The sequence below is a fragment of the Ptychodera flava genome (assembly GCF_041260155.1).
Source record: "Ptychodera flava strain L36383 chromosome 23 unlocalized genomic scaffold, AS_Pfla_20210202 Scaffold_23__1_contigs__length_28996876_pilon, whole genome shotgun sequence".
NCBI lineage: Eukaryota > Metazoa > Hemichordata > Enteropneusta > Ptychoderidae > Ptychodera > Ptychodera flava.
In genome coordinates, this window is record NW_027248277.1 from 24,436,844 (window position 1) to 24,454,404 (window position 17,561).

General features: G+C 40.6%; 1 protein-coding gene across 4 annotated transcripts in view; it reads right to left on the minus strand.

Moving 5' to 3' along the window:
• Positions 1–17,561, minus strand: part of LOC139123660 (growth hormone secretagogue receptor type 1-like) — a 191,353-nt gene that overhangs the window by 42,038 nt on the left and 131,754 nt on the right. For 3 of the 4 annotated variants that reach the window (XM_070689832.1, XM_070689833.1, XM_070689834.1), the window contains one exon: positions 4,880–4,989. The gene's annotated coding sequence lies outside the window, so the exon portion shown is untranslated. Of the gene's footprint in view, positions 1–4,879; positions 4,990–5,105; positions 5,224–17,561 lie in introns of those variants that run through there. The other variant, XM_070689831.1, reaches the window with a different exon arrangement.

Here is a 17,561-nt window from a genome sequence, read left to right on the forward strand (position 1 = left end):
ATATTTACGCCCTTACGCAAACGACACGCCATCTTCTGACGCTCGGATGGCTGTCTCTCAAATCATGATCATATAACATCTCAAATGCTGATATCGCAGGATTTACTTAGTCGCACTCGTTAACCCCTTCCCATTTAAACTATCATTTACCTAAACTTCTCCTCCAGCTATATTGTAATCTTGCCGTCAGTAGGGTTTTCAAAGAGACACCTGGAATTCATATAAAGCGTTTTCCCCCCGGCTCATCTAACAAATGGCGTGGTATACGTGTAAGTATAGCCGTCGAATTTCTCGATATAATTTCCGCATAGTTCTTAATATATGTGTTGCTCAGTTTGGGGGCAATAAAGGAAAGGAAATGAAGGAAAAATGACAGTTTTGTGGTGAGACATGTGGGCTGAGAGAGAGAGAGAGAGAGAGAGAGAGAGAGAGAGAGAGAGAGAGAGAGAGAGAGAGAGAGAGAGAGAGAGAGAAGGAGGGATGGAGGGGAGAGAGACTGATTCTTGTTACCAGTCGCTCGTGTTGGTAATAACAACTGATCGCACCGGGAATATATTGAAACACACGCCCTAACACAGCATCACACAGTTCCATAAACAGGCCGAATAACGGCGCTTTGTCGGCATCATGCGGTGTTGGAGATGAAAAACATTTCGTGGGCTACGCGGTTTAATGAAGACACATTCAACGCTAAATTCTATGACCACGAAGTAGCCACGCGTACGTGCTCAAGACGTTTTGAAATGTGTCTCGGGAGCCGACAGTGCAGTTCTCCATCAATAGAGAATACCCTTTCCACGACGGAACACAAAGCCTCACTCCAAATGTAGACCGGTCGTTTTCGTCGCCGAATGCCCTGCATAAATGCTTTTGCCGCCGCAATGTTGAAAGAAATTTGTTCAGTAGTGCGAACGTTGTGCCACGATTGTCAAAAGAAAATGAGAAACATTGCCACCGACTTCTCGCCCCATATTTAGTCACACTGTGTGGCACGGCGTAACTAAAATTATCTGCTTGGGCGTAGTAACCGATGGAACGTTGATAAAAATTGAACAAGGCAGTGCTCTCCGTGTTAATGTTGATGGCAATTCTCAGTAGCTACAAGGTACTAAAAAACACACGCTGCGACAGTGAAAGTTTTCAGACTTAGTTCAAACTTTCGTGAAGGAAATTTAAATTATAGTCGCTCGTCCCTAGTTCAAAAAAGTTACTGTTTACCACTCAAATTTTGGTACCAAGTTACACATAATTTATCAAAATTCGAAATCCAAAATGGCCTCCTTTCCCTTTGTTTGCTTTATTGAGGAATAAAATTAGTCTCGATTTCAATACAAAATCACTTTCGTAATTCATTAAAATGAATCCATATCTTCAGAAGCATGAATGAAATAAAGATGAGGGTCCGTTATCTGTCCCTACAGGCGCATAACTTGACAAGTTTTGAACATGACTGCGTTGGGTTGTGGCACCACCGGAAAATCTCGCACAACGTTTGCTATAGTGTGTATGCATTCACTGAACAGCTTTACCCCAGGTTGTGTCATATTTGATTGGTGTAAAGCTTATATGTAAGGCCTCCTGTTACCACACAATGGCTCACTTAACATCGCCAAGAACGCCGAAAACTTCCTTCTTTGATCCTGTTGCTTTGCTAAAGGCCCCAAAAAACTCTATTTGTCCCTTTGTCTGTCTGTCTGTCTGTCTGTCTCTGTCTGTCTCTCTCTCTCTCATATTTAGTAATAGCAGGGGAACCTACGCATGGGCCGGTACTAATTATTCTTTAAAAATCTCAGAGCGAACAGGTGCAGATAAAAAAGGACATACAAAGAGGATACAGCGACAGACACATGTCATCACTGCTCTAATGGAATACTAGTAAGTTATTCACATCGTTCTGAGTAACAACTGCACATGCGTGTCCACCTACAAACTTTTCATAACTACCAAAAAACCAGTCGAAACAGTTGATTTACTTGTAAAAATCAAATTATGATCTTCGTAGGTTCTTACTTTTGACGTACTTCTAAATTTTTGTGTTCGCTCTGTAAATTACACACATTTCTTCAGCTCCAAAAATTATGTCGAGTAAATGCTTAGTTAATTTTTTTCAACACATATCGACAGTGCCCGATATTGTCGTTTAAAACTGTATCTTTCTTCGGGTCAGAATTCGTTTGTCAACAATAATAATGCATATATTTTACCTAATGCTTCGTGTTTGCAAGACGTATTACTTTGTTTGTCAGCGTATACTTCAGAGAGAGGACGACGAAAATCAGTTTATTCCCTGAAATATTTAAGGAAAACAGTCTGAAATAATTACAGCTGAGACACACACAGTAAATATTGAAGAATTGCGACACTGTATTAACCGGTGCATCTTATTACACCATTAAATGTTTTAAGGTAGAACGAGCCTCGGGGACAGATAGTGAGACTCTCAAATTTTTACAATTTTTTTCTGATCTACCACTTATGTGGGCTCATTTTAAAGCTCTTGGAGAAAGAAAAAACCTTACATTGGCTTATTTTTTCGAAAATTCAAAATTAAATTTTCCCTCCATAGAGTTATTACAGGAATGGTGGCCATTTTGAATTTCAAATATCGCAAAATGTTGGGTAATTTGTTTCGTTAGTACCAAACTTTGCATGGTGATCCCCAATTTTTATTGTTGATTTGATAAGAGAATGGTTGAAAGTTTCATTCAGGAAAGTTTGAGCAAAAGTTTAAGTCTTTCATTTTCGAGTCGCATACTACCTTAAGACGCCCATTTTTTTCAAAAATTCGACTGCAGCGATCCAGCCGCCCGTTTTTGTCGCTCATTAACAAACCTAATTATGAAAGAAAAAGGATTGGTGGTTATCGAATTCTCGCTACAAATTGCAGGCCACTGAATTCCCTTTTTGTCGCTTTTTATGAAGGTAGTAATATCTGCTCATTTGGGCGGGAAAATCTAACCTTTGTGTGGTACCTGGCCTTTACAGCGCCCAAAGAATAGAATTCTGAATACAGAGTCGCTGTAAAGGAAGCATTTGCTTGATGAAGCCAAGGAGTGTGAAAGGAGATAGGATTTGTTTTGTCGAGTGAAAGATACGGAGTAAAAGAATCTTTGAAAAAATCCGAAGAAGGGAGTTACTGAGGATTATGGTTTGACTTAGAGAAGTTAATTTCCTATCATTGAACAGTTCAACGACCTTTAGGCTTTACAAATCACGTGTCCAAGACCTCGTGATTAACGATAGGTTGATAGATTCGGACGATTTTCAGTTCAAAGGAAAAAGACAAATTGTCCGTTTGTGCATTCATCTTTTTGCGAATCTAGAGTGTTCCACTTTAATCATAGCACACACGCACCTTTAAGACGGGACAGTAAACAAGCCAACAAAGACACAAACAAAAAAAAAACAAATAAAAGAATAAACAAAATGGTGTTTGACAACATGGATACAGCAATCGTAGGAGAACTTGATACACGTCGTAAAAAGGTACATCCTTTGTCATACCCTGTTACGGTCATCAACTGGTTGTTCGCAATTTTCAATTAACAAAAGCCGGGTTATTTTTAAGTGTGCCTCTTGCCGTGCACATTGTCCATCCGCTGCACTCCTGGCTGCCTGTATTTAAGTTGCATTGCTTTGTTCAAGGCTGGCTCGTGACCACTTGACGAGTACAGCACTATTTTCTGGGAACAGCACGAAAAACGAAGTTAGGAAATGGCCACCCTGGAATAACCATTACGGGTTCTATAGGTCTATGATCTGTAGAGACTGTTTTACGACCTGGATAGTCGCGAAATCATAAAGTTAATCCACGCCTACCTCTTAGGATTAGCGGATTTGGCACAATAACAATTAAGACTGACGGAGAAGACAGGGTCGATACCGGAAAGCTAATTTACTGAGCCCATTACTGGACGGAGCGCGGAGGGACACTAAACCCCTAAACGCAAATCGCGTCTGCGTCGTGTTTTAGTGTTTTGGTATATGATTGAGTTACAAACATATTTTTAATGTGAAATTCCCAATGTCTGTACGTTGTCCCCACTGCCAATAAGGATGATTTGCAGCCGGTTGGTACATTAACATACATATCCAATTAAACTCTCACGACCCATCCTAAATACTCTGCTTGAAAAAGATATTACGCTGATGTCCTAAATACCAACGACTGTTTGCAGTCACCAGCTAACAACGATATCTTAATGTATTTCGACAACTCGCCCCACTTAGCTTCTGGTGGTAAGTACTTTCTCTTGTCCGCTAATCGCTGTGAACAGACGACCAAATCAAATACAATTGTGTGAATTTTCTCTACCATCAACACCACATTAGAAATCTCTCTCTCTCTCTCTCTCTCTCTCTCTCTCTTCTCTCTCTCTCTCTCTCTCTCTCTCTCTCTCTCTCTCTCTGAGAAGCCATTTGAATGACGATAGATACAAGACATAATAATCGACACTATCTTTCCGATTGCCCCATGCAACATCAGTATTTATCTCGAATATAAATTCCACTTTCCGTATGTTTTGGCATACTGTATATATGGATAATCACACAACGTCAGATGGTCGATGGCTTTAAATTTCTGTACCGCCCGTCATCGCTAGATAAACACACGTCCCCTATGTTCACAGTCTCTACATGTCTAGATTGGTTTATACGATAAATTTCGCGCTCTGGTGCTATTCACAGTCACGCCATCGATACATGTACTAAATATGTACAAAATGGTCCATGAGACCCACTAGGGGCGATGGAAGACCATATTACTGGCGTGAGCACATAAAATAAATCACGATGCCTTGACTAAAGCGCGCCAAATAAAGCAGAAAAAAAACCGCACAGGTACGGGGAAAATGCAAACGACAAAATTGCCTCTTACCGTTCTGAAGTGAAATGCCGATAGTTTCGAATAATTACTGCGTACGGGATAAATGTGCCATTAAGGTCTTAAGTACTGCAGTTGTATCCTGTTTCCCTCTGGTTTGAGCTCTGGAAAACAAACAAACGTAGTATCGTGAGAGTTTAGAGCTTAAATTCGATTTGAGCGTGTCCTATAGTCTTTGAAAAATGAGAGGTGAAGCATGTAAGGCATATTAGGCATTTACCGAATGTTATCTGTTGGAATCCAGGCTTCTGAAAGCAGGGTAGCCGTCCGTTCGCAAGAGAGAAAAAAAGGCGCCCTGTAATGAACGACAGTTAGTGTGTCGTCTGCACATGTCAACTGATAGAAGAACAAATCTACCACCGGTAAAAACCCGCGCTCTGTGCGCGTCGCTTTGACGCCATGTGGCGCTCTGACCTGTCAATCAAAGCTTACGTCGATAGCTGCTGCTAATCTCTTTCGCTCTCGCTGCATTCCACGCGTCAAACGTTTTCATCACAAACCTTGCTTTGCATCCTGGCAACAGTTGCCGGGCATATATTTCTACCTTCACACTCAAGTATACACGTCTTGCCTTTCATCTATTGCTTCCGGTAAAATCAGAACTTTCGATCCTACTAGGATAATTGTGTACGTATGGATGACAATGCCTTAATACACACTGTGACAGAGTTGTTGATCGAGTTGATTAGAGCGGAAATACATGCAGATGTGCGATGGTATAGGATTGGTTTATAAAAACAGTAGTCTGAGTACTGAGATAGATAGAAAGATAAATATATAGGTAGATAGATAGATAGATAGACAGACAGACAAACAGAAAGATAGATGGATAGATGGATAGAAAGACAGACTGACAAACATATATTAACCCTGTCTGGTTGTCATGGAAAGTTACTACAAGCAGAAAGAAGATGACCCACTGATAGACAGGCACACAAAGCTTGATAGAGAGTTAGAAAATTACGAGTGAATAGAGAGAAATAGTGACACAAAGATGCAGAAAGAAGTCTAGTTAAGGTAGAAGGCACCTCGGGGACAGATAGTCGGACTCTCGATTTACTACAATTCTATTCTGATCTACCACTTGTGGGGGCTCATTTTCAAGCTCTTGGAGAAAGAAAAACTTTCCCTGGCTTAGTTTTTCAAAAAATCCAAAATTGTATTTCCCTCCATAAAGTTAACACAGGAATGGCGGCTATTTTGAATTTCATATCGCAAAATGTTGGGTAATTTGTTTTGCTAGTTCCAAAATTTGCATCGTGACCCCCGATTTGATGATTTGGTAAGAGAACGGTTAAAAGCTTCATCCAGGAAAGTTTGAGCAAAAGTTTTAAGTCATTCACTTTCGAGGCGCATACTGCCTTAAAGAGAAGGCACTTGGGCAGATGTAAAGTGAGAGACGTAGACCGTGTGCAGAGACAGGGGAAGAAGGCTGCAGGCAGAGACGCACACGGGGACAGAGATTCAGCGAGAATGATACGAATAGGGCAGCCACTAACAGATTGATAGTCGCGTTGTGTCAATGTAGTGTGAGTGGTCAAGCAATTCTGAGAGTTGATGTAAATCTTTGCATTTCAACGTTGGTAGCATATCACATGGTTTTGACAAGTTCTACCGGGAAACGTCAATCATATACAGAGAACAGCCCTGAGGTACAGGAACTGGCAGATTGATATTAGTCGTTCACATGTGCAAAAGAATTTAGGAAGTAAATACACTGAGTTAATTTCCTCTTCAGAATTCAAAAAACCGGATGTTTTGACATTGACCTAGAGAACGCGCAAATATGTCATTCGTTTTTAATTCCGATATCCAAACACTGTTTGACGCAACCAGGCGCCGGAGTTCAAATGTACTTCCCGTAGAGGACTAAATCGTGGTTTGCACACGGTAGTATTATTGCATGATCGGAAATTGATTTTGTGTATGCGTGGAGAATACATTAATGAATATTTCAAATTATTTTTTTTAACATTGAGCCTATCGTCTGCAAGATAAAAAGGAGAAATTACAGGCAGCATTCACGTGGAAAGCTGAAACCGATCGTTTTTCAGGGCGCTTTTCATTAGCAAAGTTTCTTGTCAACGTCGACTGCTGCGCTAGCAGGGAGGGCCTCGTGGTGCACACATAGAGCGCAAACAACACGGATCTCGCGAGATTCTTAATTTATCAGGCATATCCTTGACTCTGACGCAGTTTTGAAAATTTACGATCTCAAGATGAAACTTGTCAGTTCAATTAACACAAACAAAAAACAACCCCATGCGCCCGTCTCTCAATTTTCTGCAAGGACGTCAAATTACACCTCAAATCTAACGCTTTGATCAAACTTTCCAGATGAGATCTGCTCACCACTGGAAATTTTAGAAGACATTAAATTATTGAAGTAGTTTATTTGTAGATAATTACGAGAAACTGACGTTCGTCAGTACACAGCCGGGGGTCGTATACTCTTATTAGCCTCTGTCCTTTGGTCTACATCAATTGTTTTTGGCCTCCATGTCTATACATATTTCATAATTGGTACATTGTCGACGTCATCATCTGTTTACAGAAGTCATTGAGAAGGAAATGGTTTCTCGTTTTATCTTTCTCTCATTATAACAAGGTTTCGGTGTTTGTTTGCTGTCCGCATATCGTAGCTGATTCGTGATCAATTCGTGCCGGAGTAATGATAAACGATTATACTAAAGCAGGTCAAATTTGAACGAACGGAGCGTTTCATAGACAAATGCAGAGAGAGAGAGAGAGAGAGAGAGAGAGAGAGAGAGAGAGAGAGAGAGAGAGAGAGAGAGAGAGAGAGAGAGAGAGAGACCATTTCGAACAAAGATTGGTAGTTTTTCTATTTACTCAGTACGTGAGGATTAACATTCTCCACACTCAACTGGTAGAGGGCGTCACGGTATGCGCTATCTCTTGCAAATGAGTATTTTTAACAATGTAAACTACACAACGCAACACAATGCATCACACAAAGGTATTTTTCATCGTGAAGATTCGACTTCGTCCAAGAAAATTTTGATAACTAACTATCTGTGACTCGACGCAGCTGTGCCTAATTTATTTTACAGAACTCCACAAAAGTAAGATTTCGCTATGGTGTGTTCGCGGCCTGTATTAAAGTTTCGCAAAATATACTTAGTCAATGCCGTCAGAAAATCACCCAATGCTGACAATCGTGCGAAAATGCCATTATTTTGGTAATGACGGCGACTGTCACACGAAAACTTAAATATAATGGTTTCTCCATTTTTCCAACTGGCAATTTTTTCTAGTGTACGAAGACACGCAAATGTAATTTTTATACTTTCTCCTTTTCATTCACTCTGTGCTGTTAAAAGCACTCTGGAAATGCCGAGAACAAATGATATATATTCACCTTTTGTCTGTGAACGGCAGAAGTCACGTTTCTGAACGATGCATTTTACGTCGTGAGATGAATGTCTTGAATAGGATAAAATGTAACCATTCGCCTCTTTGAAAGAGCCATGCTCCATCATAAAGTCCTAAATACAAATTGCTTTGACATAACCAATGCTGCAGACATACAGAATGCCAGATCGACAGAAATAATTCACTATGATATTACAGAAAATGCTACATCAGCGATGGATACGCGCGCCGTCAAAGGCAGATACGCTCATGATTTTTTCCGTGTCAACTTGAACCCTGGCACCCCTATGACGATGTTGTATCCTTGTATTTGAAATTTCAGCTTATTTTACGGAATATTATCTGTTTTATCTATCATGAATAAGTTTTCATCTTGGCTTTGTAGCTTATCAAGATCCGCCGATAACGGCATCAGCAGTAGTAACACCGGCGGGCGATTAGCCAATCACGTTTGAGAAAACGATCACCGTTGTCGTACAACCACAATTCAATAATCGCGTTCCACTACTACCTGAACAATCCACCTTGGGGCTCATATTGCGATTGTTTCACTTGTCGTGGTAAACAGCGTAACTTACTCAGGTGGATGGCCAAAAATTCTGCCTTTTGTAATTCGCTATTTATGCAAGCACTTACATGACTAAATTATCAATGCTATAATGCTGTATTGACTGCGATTAATTTTGTATACTTAATTTGTGTTATCTCAGACTGGAAAGGCAGATACTTTCATCAGTGACATTTTACTTGTGTAAATGAATTTTAACGGGGATATTTTAATCTGGGGAAAACGCTACACACCCTTTTGTGGAGTGATACGAAACTAGTCTCGGTTCCAATGTTATTATTCCAATAAATGCTTGATGCAAGTGTACATTATCTCTTTGGAAAAATCAATCTGTTTTTCCCCTATCTTTTTGTATGTGTGTCTGTTTGTTTGTTTGCTTGTCTATCTGTCTGTCTGTATCTGTTTCTGGTTCTTTCTGACTGTCTGTCTGTCGGTCAGCTTCATCCCTCTGTGCAAAATCCCTACCTTCTTTGTCCCGATGTCCCTGCTCTGTGCTCTGTGTCATTTAATTGGATATTTGTATACATGTACCCCATGGGGAGAGAGAGAGAGAGAGAGAGAGAGAGAGAGAGAGAGAGAGAGAGAGAGAGAGAGAGAGAGAGAGAGAGAGAGAGGAGAGAGAGAGAGAGAGAGAGAGAGAGAGAGAGAGAGAGAGAGGAGGGATATTTCTGCAACATGCATTGAATTATGACGGAGTGGTAGCTGCCGGCAGCAAAACAACATCCACTCTCCATATATCATAAAGGCTACCTAGTTACGATCGAATGAAGACCTTGCACATGTTCGCTTTGGAACACAGCTCACAGGTCTATTTGATCGAGCAATGGCCAATTTGTAAAATGCCTCCTAGTGTGGCTGTTGTGCAAATGTTTGTACGTTGGAATAATATCGGTGTCACCAGCGAGGAAAACTCTCTGATGTTACTCATCTTGGTATCAGACAAATGCTCGGTTTGAATCCTTTAACGGTGAATTAATCGCGGCAAGCCATGTGAAATTACTTCTTTCACGGTTGTAATTGGACGCGTTCCTTTATGAATTGAAGATCGAGAGCGTATTTTCAACGCACGTAAGCCGAGCCTCGTGTAGTTAAGTTGTACATGGATATAGCTCCAGGGTTTTCAGGTTTGTATCGGATATATCGTACAGATTGTTACTGTCGTATTACAATTGAACTGAATACGCTCTCTTGTGAGACTACCAAGTGGATAACTGCGACGGTTACAGAAACCTACATACAATCTACATGCATGCATACATACTGGCTGCCTGCCTGCCTACCTACCTACCTACCTATCTACATACCTACCTGCCAGCCTGCCTACCAACCACCTTCCTACCTACACGTACCTACCTACCTATCTTCCTGCCTGCCTACCGACCAACCAACCAACCAACCAACCTACCTACCTACCGACCTACCTACCCACCTACCCACCTACTACCTGCCTGCCTGCCTGGCTACCTACCTACATACCTACCTACCTACAAACAACACGATCACATACTACTAGTATAAGGCAATATGAAGACTTTAAAATTATTCTTTGCAAAGGTGTGAACTGTAGGTATTTTCCTGTGTACAACGTCTCACTCAATACCGCCCCCGCGAGATCATCAGACGATTACATCTAAAAAGTAGTACCGTTCTTAACATGTCCAAATGTTCCTTTGTTTTGATTTACTAATCCACTAAACACTTTACTTTGAATCTTCTAAATCATCGGTTCCCTTTGCGCCTCTCCGTGCAAAATTTGTAAACGATCCGCTCATCGTTGAGCAGAAGATAAAACTTTGACTACGCAAGACTTTCCCGGGCTGTGATTGTAAAGTGGCTTCGTGGCACCCTCTATACACACTCGCCTGAGTTTGGCCCGGCAATTTGTATATTGTAAACAACAAAACTCACAAATGACGCAGATCAGAGCGCAAAGGCGTCTCGACGATTCTGTAAGCACCTAAGTCTTCAAAGTGCAAATCCTGGAGTCGACGCTGAGAGATCTAGCGATTCAAGGGATCTCAATAATGCACGAAATACTTTGTATCGGCCAGAAATGATGAGAATGGCCGATTGCCTTACATAAATTACATTTGTGCAAAAACATGAATGGAGTTTGTGTCTGCTGTGGCTGTGAAGTTTGATTTCACAAATTTTTTAAGTGTTTGTTGTTTTAGTGGCACGATGTGAGAGATAGAGACAGACAGACAGACAGACAGACAGACAGACAGACACGGACAGATACACAGGCAGAAAGACAAAGCCAGACGAGCAGACTGACAGAGACAATCAGAGACAGATTGACAACTTCTCAAACTCACACCTATATATGTTTAGATTTCTAACCGACTGACAGGGAAAATTCGATTCATAAAAAACAAAGAAAGTAAATATGCCACGTAGATTTTATTTTACGAAGCTGTTTGGATTATACCAGCAGGCAATTTATCCTTTCCATCATGGCAGATATCATCACTAACATAGCAAAGATATCCCGGATGTAGTCCACAAGTCATCGGCAGCCAGGGGGAGCTCGGAAAATTGCCCAGTCAAAGCAATCTTACAGCCGTAAAAATCAACAGAAGTTTAAAAAGCGCAGACGACAATTATTCCGGGCAATTACTTGTACCATCTGACGGGAATACGTGAAGTTTAATATTTTATAAATTTGCAGTGAATGATCTGACGAGAAATGTAAAGGCCCATTCGGAAGCAGACACAAAGGCTGTTCAAGTGATGAAGTAAATGTTTAATACTACATTTTATTACCCATCTTATTGCGAACATCGTGTTCTGCACAGATCCAATAATGTCTAGACGTACAGGAAATGTAGCCGAAGCTCTAAGAAGGCCCGCGCTGACGGTTCATCGTCTGGATATCAGTGCATCATACAAACTCCATGGCGACTACTGGCACAGCACTGAGGAGAATACGAATACATCTGTGCAACCGATGAATTGATAAAAAAACTTTGCTTTGTTCTGAAATGCCTTGGAGAGTGTTTTGGCACCACGATGACTTGAAGACGCTGACGGAGAGGGAGACGATTTCAAGATTTGATGGATAACTCCAAGAAATATTTGCTTTCACGGTCGAAACACACACCAGCGCTAATCAATCAGTTTTTCAACTAAAACAGACTTCTAGAATAAAACCTTATCGCAAGATAAAATAAGGCGGGAAATAATTTGCACATTAACGGCTTGAAATGGTTATGCTGAATTCGCTTTTTGCAGCGCTTGGCGAATTACATTTTAAACGTTTTAAACTGTCAAGCTAGCAACTGGCGTCGGCGACAAACTGTCTTCTCAGTTGAGTGCCTTCTCACTTCGTTGGACGGTTCACCGCACCGGAAAATCAGTGCGCGGCACTAACTACATCTGCCTCGGAAACGTTTGCCACCACGCGAGCCAATGGGAAGATATCGATATTTTGCGAGACAGCAATAACCAGCGTTTTAAGTTTTCCAACAGCTGTTTGGCATTAAATCTTGTTTATCTTCAATAAAAGTAATATTGTAAACTTGGTTTAAACATACGACTTAGTTTTTCGGGTAGGACTAAGATACCGATCTGTGAAATATGAACGGGTGTTTGTCGTGGACGTCCATACACCACCGTTTGTGATTCCGTCGGCGGAATCACAAACAGGGTGTTGTTTAACTTCATTTACTTTAATAAACAAGGACAAGCACAGAGCCCTTTGACTGTATATAACCATTTACGTTTGGACAACGCTAATAACACAATTACATTTGCGTTACGGGGATCTCTGTGTGTTTAAAGAATCCGAATCTCACGAGAACTATAAAAGTGATTTAGCTCAAGCTCAGTGATGAACATAAATTCGGCTCATGTTACTGCTACTGAAAAAACGTCTTATAACTATTTGCCAAATGAATTAGAACAATTAACTCAGATTTTACAATTAAGGCGGCTTTTTTGCGCGCAATAAATATGGGCATTAAATAATCGTAAGTCTGGCATTTGAACGTCTGGTTGGAGCTCAAAAGTACACTGTACTCGGTTTGGAAATAATTTGCATACGAAGGACATCCACGGTAACACGTGATGCACTCTGTTCGACGAGAATTCCATCAGATTCAGCCTTTTTAATGATTAGTTGTGAATTCACCAGAATGACGTCGTTAATGTCCATGGTATCAAATAATAGCGTGATCTGTTTCAGAATAAAAATCTCCAAACAGGTACAACCAGTTGCACTTAACGTTCATATTTTTGCATATTTAAATTTCTTAACCAGGTTCAAACTTCCAGACGACGAGGCTGGACGGAAACTCAGGGTTTACGGAGCTATAAATTAACATCGCAGATGACAGAGAAAATATTCATGTGTTCGGGTTGACGAGTACGTTGGCATTCAACCATGGCCTCGGATCCTCAACTGAAGCTGTCGCACAGGCCAATTGTTACTATATCGTCAATCAACTCTCAGCAAGCAAAACAAAAAAAATGGCCTCTCATATGATCAATGGTGCGAAAAGACTAAAAAGAGGTGAACCACCTCTTTAATGTATCTCTGCTTCTGACTGTGTGGGAAATACACGCTCTCCGCGGTCACTGAAACGATCCTTCGACCGTGATTTCGGGGTTACTTCGAACATATTTATTGGTGAAACTATGGTGGTGAAACTATGAGACAACGACAGCGCAGTCAGCAATGGAACAAGAATCTGTCTGTCTGTCTGTCTGTCTGTCTCTCTCTCTCTCTCTCTCTCTCTCTCTCTCTCTCTCTCTCTCTCTCTCTCTCTCTCTCTCTCAACTGCTGCAGATCTTTCGTCGAAAAAGTTTTGCACGTTACCTTCCATACACACACTTATAAACTATAAATATCCCTGGACACTAACGATCTCGTCCCGTTTTCAATATGAATTAAAGCAACAGTGTATATTTCAAAAAATCTTCATGTTCGACAGAAAGTTCACCTCACTACTCTCTAAATTTTCATTTTATGCGAGTCTCAGAGTCGTCAAAGTTCTGCAAATTAAACAGGAAAACATTCAATATCCGAAGCAGACGTTTAGATTTCCCTGGAGTTATCAAATATTGTGAATTTCCCCTCTTAAAGAATTCTCCAGATAGCATTTTACGGTAGTTAAGGGCCAATCCTCCCTGACATGTTTGGAATTTGTTAACGCGTTTCAGCGTCGCCATCTATAAATCATCTTGGTCACGTGACCGAGTTGCAACTATGTAAGGCCGTGTGCACGCGCGCGCCGGTCACAAATATGGCAGTCACATTGTGACGAGATCTTACCGATTTTATTGCCCGCCGACTGCAACAATAGGATATTAATGTCAAATGGGGTTACGCACATCACTAGATCTCTCGCTAGGGTTAAATACTTGCCCCGGTGTGAACTACCCCATGCTTGGCCACTGCTTCACATACCTTTTCAAGGGACGACAATGAATTAACGGAGGTGTAATTCACTCATCAAGTGTAGCCCGAGAGAAAAATACCGTTGTTAAAGCGAGACCTGTAGTTCCCATTTCTAAAAAAAACCGCATGCGAACTTGAAAATGATGTCAGTTTAAAAGTATCCGTTGCACGACTCCGCAGTCGGTCACGTCTTTATCAACGATTTCTTCAGCGGGATATCACACCCATGCCGTGTTCTTCATTGCAATTATTTAATATTCATACGGTTCTCATCATTAATTAACAGGTTGTTTGGGAATTCTCAATAACAGATATTCCTCGGCGGTGTAAAGTGTCCTACAAAAACGAGGCATATCTCACCTGCCGCTCCCCCAAGGCATGGCTGTGTTTAGCCGGAATTGGGCCGTTCCGGCGTTATGTATTGGCATTCTGTTTGTCCAGAACATTTTTCTGTGAGAAGGTACAATCATTAATTGTCGAAGTGATACTTTTTAACGGGCATCACTGAACGTTACAAGCAAATAACATACTTTGGAAACGCCTGATGTATTTAATATTCGTACGGTTCTCATTATTACACCTTTTGTTTTTCATTCATTTAGTATTTTTGGCCGAATAAATTTTCTATAACCCTACCTACCAAAAGGTTTTACGAGTTTTTTTTTTTAAATTTTGACAACCTCTACTGTTTTTAATAGAAATGGAACAATTATCGTATAATAAAGCAATTCATTAAAACAAAAATGTTCTCTCTCTCTCTCTCTCTCTCTCTCTCTCTCTCTCTCTCTCTCTCTCTCTCTCTCTCTCTCTCTCTCTGTCTGTCTGTCTGTCTGTCTCTCTCTCTCTCTCTCTCTCTCTCTCTCTCTCTCTCTCTCTCTCTCTCTCTCTCTCTCTCTCTCTCTCTCTCTATAATTTTTTCCTACCAGAATCTCTGTTTAACGACGACCTCACAATAATTGAGGACAGGATGAATTGTATACATGCTCTGTACAATAATTTGAACAGGCTGCCTTTGGCGCTGCATAAATTATTCAACGTCAGATCTTGTGTCGTACATGCCTGATAAATCGAGTTCTAAGATTATACACTTCTCAAGTTACACGACCGCTCACCCCCTGAGGTCGTGCACAGGTCACGAATGATCCGCGGAATCTAGTCATTGTTAAAGTGCGACAGTCTAGCAAATGCAATATTTATTTTTCGCGCCTTCCCCAGGAGTTCTTGTCGTTATTTGAACCGGGGATATTAATAGCGCTGACTATAAATTTATCTGTCGAGAATTCCCGCCTGTTCAAAGATTTAGCGAGTGTGAATTCCTAATGCTAAGCAATGCTGAAATGAATTTAGCATTCTTTTATAGGTCACCGAGGTTACATACCTCACCTGCTACCGACGTTAAGTTGTAGGGGCGCGAAATTCTCCAAATTCTCGTTCAGACACGACTCGGACATAAATCATAATCAGACTTTCGCACAAATCTTGACAGCGTTTGACCTGCCAATCACCATGATCTGCCTAACAGTGTTTCACGTTGGCAGGGTTTAAATCATCCTTCTTTGAGGAAGCACCGAGAGTTATGAGAGAACAATTCGCTCGTAAAACCGATATTGCATATCGCACCTCTTTTTGATCCAAGCTCCTCTTTTTACGACCGATGCAATTTCTGAACTTCGCTCATTTTTTTCTTTTATTAAGTATTCTATTCGCGTTCATTCACAATAAAGTCCTGGTTTTGGGTACCAGTATAGAATTTACCCAACCAAATTACCATGAGTGGTACACTGTAAATCAGACAATTTATCGAGTACTTTCTCTGACAGTTTGAGGGGACCAGTCTCCATCTGCTGAAATCTCGATCCACGCGATATTCTCGCCAAAAATGACAGTCTGAGTGTAAAACCCTGAGTGGTGATATGTTATGGATGATAATGAAGCACAAGTTCATCATCATTCATTCATTTATTCATTCGTTCATTCATTCATTCACTAATACATTATTAATTGATTGATTAATTAATTAATCAATTAGTTTATTTATTTATTTATTTTCTTTATTTACTTATTTAGTTCGTTTGTTAGTTATTTAGTTAGTTAGTTGTTTAGTTGGTTAGATAGTTAATCATTTGCAATCAAATTCAACACATAGTACAGATTAGTTGAATTCCTACAATTTAAATTAATAAAAGGCACGCATAAAACTAGTATTAAAATGAGAACGTGAAGAACTCTAAGAGCACAAGCAGATAACAAAAAGGTGTTTGAAATTGTAGACAGCATACGGCAAGAAAATTATCTCAAAGACTTTCGAAGCTTCTACTGCCTATAGCTATTCTGAATTATCTTGGTTTACGATACCTGGGAGAAACATATCTTTTGAAGTGGTGAGTCTCTGCGGTGGAAATCGGATTGATCAAATAGTCCAGCTTGTCAGTACCAGTGGAATTTTTTATGAAAGAACGATCATTGCCACAATTTGTCTCTTCCCCGCCGAAGTGTGCTGGTACTAGTTTAATAAATTCTTGATACAACTTGAGGAGAAATTTATGAATTTAAGGAAGAAATGCGCCTTTGGGATATTCGACACATATTCGGACCCTCAATTTTTTACAATGCTTTTCTGGCACTTGTGGGAGGTCATTTTCAAGTTCCTGGAGTCACCTTAGAGCAGAATTCACCATCTTAGTTTTTCGAAAATCGAAAATTTTATTTTTCCCCATAGAGTTAACACAGGGATGACGGCCATTTTGAATTTCACATATCGGTAAATGTCGGGTAATGTGTTTATTTTGTCCCAAACTTTGCACGGTGACCTCTGATGTTTATTGTTGAGTTGCTAAGAGTAATGGTTAAAGTTTCATTGAGGAAAGTTTGAGCAAAATTTTAAGTTTCTCACTTTTGAGTCGACGATTGACGCCGTGCTCGGAGACTGGGTACTTGTGAGAAAACATTACACTCCCGCGCCGCATATAGCGCCAATGAAACCGCAACGAATTGGAGGTAAGAACACAAACACAACGTCGCCGAGACCTGTCTCGCGGCGGTATTTCACATGATTTATGCGCGCTTAGCGACGAACCATTCACCCGTCTCGCCAATATTTATCCGTAGGTGAACCTCTAACACACTCTACTCCACGGTGAGTCAATCAAAACACTTTGTGGAGGAATTAGTGAAGGAATTATTGAATAAATATTTACCTCAGTAATGGTTACATTGTAGCGATATGTTCTAAACGGGCCAATAAGTCAACGTTTACACACCTGATCTGCGCGAGGCAATATATCATTCCGCAAGACCGACACGCGTGGCTTTCT